The sequence below is a fragment of the Heterocephalus glaber genome, unplaced genomic scaffold, assembly GCF_053883595.1.
Source record: "Heterocephalus glaber isolate CG9 unplaced genomic scaffold, H.glaber_assembly_v1.0 deba00001429, whole genome shotgun sequence".
In the NCBI taxonomy this organism is placed as follows: domain Eukaryota; kingdom Metazoa; phylum Chordata; class Mammalia; order Rodentia; family Bathyergidae; genus Heterocephalus; species Heterocephalus glaber.
The window spans coordinates 30,441,182-30,450,264 of record NW_028258294.1 but is presented as its reverse complement, the minus strand read 5'-3'; the positions used below and the strand labels follow the sequence as shown (position 1 = coordinate 30,450,264).

Sequence of the window (9,083 nt, the reverse complement as noted above, 5' to 3'; positions counted from 1 at the left end):
TGTATCTTTAACCTCCCATAACAGCTGCAGTTTCCATCATTTACAGTAGAGATGGCTAGCAGGACCATTCTGCCATGGAGTGTCAAATTCTGTGACCCTCATAAATTTGGGCTATTCAGTAGCAAATCCGTGAGCAAAGGGCACCTTTGTCACAAATGTCCATCTTAGTTTTGAATTATTTTTCCGAAGGCCCTAGTATCACTAGTTACTGAGTTTGTGGTCCAAGGTATAGTAATTCCTATCTCTTGAGCTGCTTTTGTGAGCAACTTTGTTGCCTTATCAGAGCTTTAAGCTTACTAAAAACGTACTGAATTTCACCTTCTATTCTTTTGGTGTACTCAGTCCACCTCCTACTAGCGCAGAGAAATTCGGAAGGATCATCAAAACATGTTTTCAGAATATAGACTTTTATTGTGGACAATGTCCATACATTATAACTGCATTGTTTAATGAATCACATTGTTTTCCTATAGCTTTGTATTCATTTGTAGTCTACTTTATTTATATCCATTTGTAGCCTCCATTTCTTTAGGGTTTTTTTTTCTTTTAAACTTGATTCATAAAAAGAAATCAGTTAACAGGATTTTTTACTGTCCTCCTAAAGTATTATTTCTTTAAATTTTTTCAAAGAATACCTTTTGTTTCCCATGTTACTGTTAGAACATTAACTAGTTTCATTACAAATTACATCTTCAGTAGTGAAACTATTTAAAAGTCTACATCCTGCATATTCATAATATTAATTTTTAAATAATGGATAAAATTATGTGTGGACTTTTTGGAAATTGGCATTTATATTCAGATATACTAATGTGCTTTAGTTATAACAATAACAAAATTTAGATAAATACCATTATAAAGACATTTGCAGTTTATTGTTTTAATGTGTAATATCATTTGATTAGTAATAAAGATTAATGTCTCAAAATACAAAAATGTATGCATCAAATTCACAATTCCAAACCATGTATATAAGAGGGAGGTCAGACAGAAGAATAAGGAGCCCCAGAATCTGAAAAGGAGGGCCTTCATACTGAGCTGAATCCTTAGCCCTATGTCCCTAAGTTGCCAAGGCTGGGCTCAAACTTGGGATCCTCCTGCCTCAGCCTTGCAAAGTATTGCTGCTTTCTTACAGATGACTTACCCAACCCTACTTTATTCCTCCCACTTCCTGATCAAAGAAGACTGTGATAATCCACAAGTGATCCCCACAACCCTAGTACCTCAAGATACGAGGTTTAGAATCATTCCAACCCCTTTAAAAATCCCTTATTTCCTCATAGGAGAGGGCCCTGGTTCCTCATGTTAATTGTTACAGCAAGTTCATAAACCTAACATTGTTATATGTTCTCTGGGAGCTTTATCCAATCTGTACCTGTTTTATCACTGTTCTAAGCTAGACAGTACAGATTTTTATACTTTTATAGGACTAGCATTAATGATTCTAGTTAGTAGTTACCACAGTAATGAGGCTATCTCATACCTGTAAAGTGTCCTATAGTTAACAAAGCATTTTAAATAAGCAGGAGGTACCCCATGAATACTTACTTGATAAGTTCTCTTCCTGTTTTGTAGGACTTCATCTTGAAACTTGTTGACATCAGGATTTACTGCTGATAACTGACAACTATTTACTTCCCTCCAATGGTCTAGAGAGGAATAAAGAATGATAAATCTTTTGCCTTTTATCCTTCACACTGTAAATTTATAAGGTAAAAGCAACAGCAAAACTTGTAATTATCAATTCTCACCTTGTATAAAAGGGGCACTGAAGGTTTTTATGAAATTTGAGCTGGGTTTTATCTCAATTAGGTTCCACAAACACTTACTGAGTACTTACTGTGTGTCAAAAACACTGCTGCTATAATTTGGACCTGGAAAGCCTCCCAAAGGCCTATGTGGTAAAGGCTGGGTACCCCCTTGGCACTATTGGGAAATGGTAGAAAATTTCAGAGGAGTGCCCTAGTAGCAGGTCTTTCAGTCATGACTGGAGTGCAGGGCTCTTGAAGAGGACAGTGGGACTCCAGTCCCTTTTCTCTGTGCTCTTCCATCTCAGTCATCTTCATCTTGAGGTGAGAAGCTTCACTCCCCACCAGAAGCACTCCCCACCAGATTTGCTGCCTCACCACAGGCTCAAAAGCAATGGCTCCACCCAATTATGGACTGAAACCTCCCAGATTATTAGTCAAACCTTCTCTCAGCCAGGCATAGGTGCACGGCTGTATTCCCAGCACTTGATGGCTGAGGCAGGAGGTTCACTGAGTTCTAGGCCACCCTGGGTTACATAGTGAGTTTAGTCAAGGCCAGCCTGAACTATACAGTGAGACTCTGTCTCCAAAAAAACCCCAAAATTTAAAAAAAAACACTTCCCTCTTTATAAGTTGAATATCTCATATATTTTATTATAATAGGCTGATTAACATAAGTGCCAAGTAAAAAAATATGCTTATTAAGATGATATTCATTTATCAGACACTCTAAGTATTCAAGATAATAAGATAGTCTTAATTTATAAAAATAAGATATTTCATTTTGAGTTGTTTCTTTTATAAATAAGGCAACAGCTTCATTTTTCTCATGGTAAACTGTTGAACAATAGATAACTAGAACGAATAGGATGCATTTTTACCTTCACCACCAGGTATTGAGCCACACTCTTGTTTCTCGGGCAAAAAAAATTAGTAAAATTTATGAACATTATACTTCTTGTTATTATTTTTTTTTAAGTATAATGTACGCTAACATTAAAATAAAGCAAGGTAATTCAACATATAAAAATATAATTCTACAAATTTACTGAAGGGTATTCTTTAGCAGATCCAGATATATGTATTCAAATAAGCACAACTTGAGACTAATGAGTTATATTGTTAAGTGGGAAAAGTATCATTTGAGAGAAAAGAGGAAAAAAATGAAAATATATTTGCATAATGAAATATTGGAAGAACACTTGACTAAGAAAATGATTATTTACTGGCAGCTGGTGGGGAATGTGCTGGAAGAGAAAGCTGGAGTGAGTAAAAGACTTCTAAACAGCACTGAGAGGCAGAAGCAGGACTGCAAGTCCCACCTAGACAATTTAGCAAGACCTTGTCTCAAAAGGCAAAGTAAAAAAAGCTAGGAGCCATGTGTGGTGGCACATCCCTATAATTCCAGCACTTGGGAGGCTGAGGCAGGAAGATAGGCTTGAGTTTAAGGTCAGCATGGTCTACATAGTGAGTTCAGGCCAGCCTGGAATATATAAAGAGACCCTATTTTTAAAAAATTTTTTTAAAAAGGTGGTGATAGATAGAGATCCCTGGGTTCAATTCTAGTATTGCAAAAGAAAAGAAAGAAAAGACTTCTTTTTTTTTTTTTTTTGGTACCAGGGATTGAACTCGGGTCCTTGTGCTTGCAAAGTAGGCAGTGAAACCACTGAGCTAAATCGCCGGCCCAAGAAAAGCTTTCTTAACACATATCTTTTAACATAGTTTTGGTTTTTGAATCATGTGGATGCATTCATTATTCTAAGGAATAAAAAGCAATGCAAAAATGTTTTAGAATAGTCTAGCAATTATTGCATGTTAAACATCAATATTAATATAATGAGTCTATCCAATTTGGCTTTTCATTTATTGGAAATAAAAACTACAACTACAATTGCTACATAAGTAGCTTCATTCCTTCACCTTTTCTATTATAACTTTCAGAGAGGAAAATACTAAAATTACACAAACCAAATAATTTCTTATTTAAGCACAAAATATAAGAATGTTAAACACTATGGTTTAAAAGCAATTTTTGTACCATTTTATGCTGTCACACATAAATAAAAAAGGATATAAGTTGTATTAGCTTTCCCTCACTGTGACCAACATACCTGACATACACAGCTTAAAAGGGAAAGAGGAAGGGACTGGGGATTTGGCTCAGTGGCTCTGCTGCCTGCCTTGCAAGCACAAGGTCCTGAGTTTGATCCTGGGTACCAAAAAAAAAGAGAAAGAGGAAATGTTTATTTTGGTTCACATTTTCTGCGGTGTCAGTCCATGGTTAGCTGACTACAAAGCAGAAACATCATCGTAGAAAGACATGGAAGAGGAAAACTGCTCAACTCATGGCAGCCAGAAAGCAGAAAGCAGTAAAAGAGCTAGAGAAGAAGGGTCTGGGAACCAGACATAGTCTCCAGGGCCATGCCCCATGACCACCCAGGCACACCTATAAGTTTACTAATCTACTCATCTCTCAAGCTAATCAATTTGAAAATCAAGATTAACCAACATGAAAATTAAAAACTTGATCTTGGAATTATCTGACTGGATATGAATTGGATTCCACTCATATGTAATCTTGGGAGTGTCACCAATTTTCTCTTTGGTAAAATAGTTGTAAGTGGCTTAGCACATAGTAAACACTAAATAGATGGTAGTTATTAGAAACAAAAAGTTATTCCTATCTATAGTTTACCAAAACCAAACCAAGTTAGATACACAATTTAAAATTTGTCAACCAATCGTACTTTCTCTTTTGAAATGTGAAATTTTAAAATTTATTTTATTTAATATATTACAGAAAATAGTATAAGGAAGTTTTTGTTGTTGTTGAACAATGTGATGTTTTATTATACATAGTCTTTGTGGCCAGAACATGTAAAATTCTCTTTTAGCTATTTTGAGAGACAGACTATTATTTATTGTACTTACTATACTATGCAATAGATCACCAAAATTTATTCCTCCTATCTAACTGAAACTTTGTATCCTTTGATCCCTATCTCCCCTTTCCTTGACTACTGCCCACCCCCAGCCTCTGGTAACCACCATTTTACTCTCTACTTCTATGGATTTAAACTTTTTGAGACAAGAGGATGATATTTTAAAATATTATTGGCAATCTGAAACCAAGAGATTATGATAAAGTTTTGGAGGTGGTCTTTAGAGAGAAGCAGCAAGAAATTGGAAAGTTGGCAAAAGATATTTTCTTTTTTGAAATGTGTCCAATATCTTTTATTAGTACCTTTTAAAATTCTCTTTTTAAGTCATCGGCCCAATATTGTTGCATTCAGCCACATTTTTACCACAAGGATTAAAAAGTACTTAAGTATAATTTTATTCTACTCTGATTCAATGCCAAATGTATACACAAAATTATTTGGATAATTCAATAAGTTACAGCATCCATGTTTTAACAAGGACTTAAATGATCATTTCCTGAGTTAAAAATGCAATGTAAAATTTAATCTGTATTGCTAGTAATTTATAGCATAGAAATGTGATCAAAGTGATCATTTTCTTTATGTCATAAAACACAGCTGCTTATTTTAAAACTGTGATACAATTTCAATAATAAGGAAATTTGTTATTCATAACAAAGAATCTTTTATGTATTTGTTACTTATTATGATTGTTTTTCCAGGTCAAATATTAGTAGTAAAATAAGTTATGGTACAAAATAAAGCCAACAAGTTATCTGTACTCATGGAGTATTTGATTCATTTAAGAAACTGAAGACTGGATTGTAGTTAACCTTGTAATACATACAAAAATTTTCTCTTAAAAATTTCTAAGCAATCACAAATTTAGGTGAATAAAGGAAACTAGCTGAATAAAGGAAAATGACAGTTCTTCATTATGCTGTAAAACCGTGGATCTCATCTTTGGAAAAGTAAAGATCATGCAGCAACATTATTCCTTGTTCTATACATGGCATTTGTCCACAAATGCAGAGGAGGACTCTGGATTTTTCAAAACTTCATTTCAGGGTCAGGGATTTAGCTCAGTGGTTCTGCCACCTGCCTTGCAAGCACAAGGACCTGAGTTCAATCCCCAGTACAAAAAATAAAAAATAAAAGACTTCGTTTCAGAAATTCAGAAAGAAGAGCCGGTGAAATGTGTCCTTGCTTGCCATTCCATTCAGATGGTGGTGCTGAGAGAACATATTCAACATCAAATCTTTTATCCTTAAATGCTAATTTTTCCAATTGGTTTCTCCAAATTATATCACCCTCTGTTTTATTGAAGAACATCAACTTCAACTTCCTGAAACTGGGTGTTTCTCAAAGCATAATTCAGTATTTTAACCACTGGTGTGAAGCCTGTTCCAGCTGCCACTAAAAAGAGATCTAATTCCTGGAGTCTGGATTTTTTTAAATTGCCTTTGGGACCACTTACAGAAACAAAATCTCCAATCTGAAGATGCCGAAGCTCTGGTGTGAGGAGTACAGGGTAGATTTTGATCAAAAAGTAGATGTATTTATTGTTAGGAAGATCTTTAAGTTCTTTAAACTCTGAGAATAAGGAATAAGATACAGGTGTATATGGCTTTACTTTTTCTGTACCTGTGATAGTTACCTTGAGGTAAACATGGTGCCCAACTGGCACCTGGAGATGAGTGCTTGGTGGCAGCATCAAACAGAAAAGCATTGTATCATGAGTGACATCTTCCTTGGAAACTAACTGGCACTTTCTGTGGTATAAACCTGTATCTTTCTTTAGAATAAGTAAAGTATGCTTCTCCAGGGGATGTCCAAGGCATTTCCAAGAAATATTTTCCTTTTTTTTAAGGACAATCTCTATTTTTCCCACTTTCTCAACAACTCTCACAGAAAAATCTTCCTCAACCTCGTGGCTTAGCCCAATATGGATAAAATATGAATAATCCTTGATAAGTGTTTCTGCTCTAAAGGAGTCATCTTGATGATCAACTATTACTGAATCTAAACTGATATCCTTTTGTGTAGTATATATGACAATGGCGACTAAAACGTCTGTTTGGAACCAGTCGTGGCTTGGAGAATTAGACCTTCTTTGGCAAGTGTACCTGATACTTAGGTCTTGGGAAGCATACCATTTAAGACTCTCTTTTCCTCATGATAGTCTTTTGGAACTGCAGGTTTAACTGCCATTCTGCCAACTAGGCATTCCTTCAGCATGGATTCATAATTGACCCAATGGTAAACCTGATCAAAAAGGTCAGTACCATCTGATCCTGCTGCTCTCATTAGTTCATCTTCTCCACCAGGATGATATTCCATATGTGGACTGACATTATAAACATATCTATCCTCTTATACATATCCAACAGTCATCTTTTTTATTATGTTTCTTAAGTTCTTCTTCAGTTACTTCAATTAGCCTGCCTTTTAATCCTGTTAGATCTTTTCCACTTTTGGTCAGTCGAATCCAATCCATAAAACTTCTGTCTTGTTTTAAAGGTACCTTGCTACATCCCCCTTCCCCAAGGCTACATGCTGCTGAGAACTGGGGGCCAGGAAAGACTGAGAAGGGATGTTTAGCATCCTGGACCTCGGTCCCAGCCTTGCTGACAACTGACCCCCCTGGCGGGCACCTCCTGCTCTGGCTCTGAGGCCAGGGAGAGCTAAAGATATTTTCTTGATGGGGTGCAGGGCAGACAGATATAAAGCTGTGTGTTAGCTTTTATAATGTCAACTAAGCTAAGGTGGAACTGTCTTTCCCAGAATTTCCATCCTCACCTAGATCCCACATCAAGTTGGTGTTGTATAGTAAAGAACTGAACTGGTCTTTGTTTCTGATTTCTGGAAGAAAGCCAAAGTTCTTGTAATTTCTCAAGGAAGGAGTGTCTTTGTTATTCACAGTAAGCCCTGATAGTTTATGCTACTTCCGGTGACTCACAGTAGGCCCCAAGAGAGCTCCAGAAAGGGAGGGGCCTGGCTATGCTGGAAAAACCAAACATGATTAGAGGGTTAGGATTTTAAGTGGCATGGTATAATTCTGATCTCTTGGGAGGGTAAGGGGTTGGAGATTGAGTTCAATGATGTGGCCAAGAATTCAATCAGTAATGCCTATTTAATGAAACCTCAACAAAAACTCTGGACATCAAAGCTCAGACAAGCTTCATGGCTGGTAATAATGCACTGATGTACCAGGAGGGATCATGATACTGACTCCATGAGAAGACACACAAGCTTCCTTGGTCTCTCCCTATGCATCTCCTCATTTGGCTCGTTTTGATTTAATCTTTTTGCTGTAGTAAAAGTATAATTTTAATTACAGCCCTTTCATAAGTCTGTGAGTCTTTCTAGTAAATTATTGAGCCTGCAGGGGCAATGGGAACTTCAAAATTTATAGTCAATTGGTCAGAAGTGTGAGTGGCCTGGGAATGACTGAACTTGTGGCTATTGTCTGAATTACAGTTTGAGCCTATATGAAGTTTGAGAATACAAGTTTGAGCCTACATGAAGTTTGGCCTAACTCTAGGTAGTATCCAAATTGCTATGCAGTTTGCCACAAAAGAAATTTACTTGAGCTTTAGAGCTGATAAGAAAATAGCAGCCATAATTTTTATACTCTGGAATATAGTGCAGAGTGTGGCATTGTTATACTTCATATATATTGTTGCTTCCTGGCTCATCTTGTTGGCCTGGGGACTCAGCCTGCTGCTCCTCCAGTGTCTGCCACATTTCCTCCAACTCCTCCGCATCCTGGGCCAAAGATACGTGCAGCAAAGATTCTACAGCAAAGTTTAGGGAACTGTTGGGGTTTTTCTCTTTGTTTTGTTTTTGTTATTATTTTTGTTTTTGGAGAGATTCCTAGGAGGTTGTAGTATATGTACCCAGTATGATAAAATTCTGCAGTAGATGGAAGAAAAAGAAAAGGTCTAAAATATTATAAACATACATAGACAGAATAGCAGGAATATATGAAAATCTGAAAAGAGATGCTCCTAGAATCACATGACAGAGAAGTATAAAAATTAATCAATATATAAAGATACACTAGGCAAATATTAATGAAAAAAAGTGTTGACAATAGTAATATAAAGCAAAACAGAAAAGAATTCAAGTACATCAGGAGTATTTTACATTCATAAAAGTTACAATACATGATAAAGAAATGTTATACTTTTGGCGTCTAGAATAACTTTGGGATATATAAAGCAAAAATTGAGAGATACACTCAGAGAAAATGACAAAGTAAAATAATGTCTCTCAAAATTAAGAAATAAAAAATATGGTTTGTCTCTTTTCAAATTTTTAATCACAAAAGTCACATTCTTTGTCCACAAGGCAATAAATTAGAAATCACAATAAAGAACAGAGAAAAAAAATAATACATGTGTTAGTCAGC

At 35.9% G+C, this 9,083-nt stretch overlaps 1 pseudogene; it reads right to left on the bottom strand.

Annotated features, from left to right (window-relative positions):
• Positions 1–5,382: 5,382 nt before the first annotated feature.
• Positions 5,383–8,714, bottom strand: LOC101717701 (cytochrome b5 reductase 4-like; annotated as a pseudogene).
• Positions 8,715–9,083: the final 369 nt, after the last annotated feature.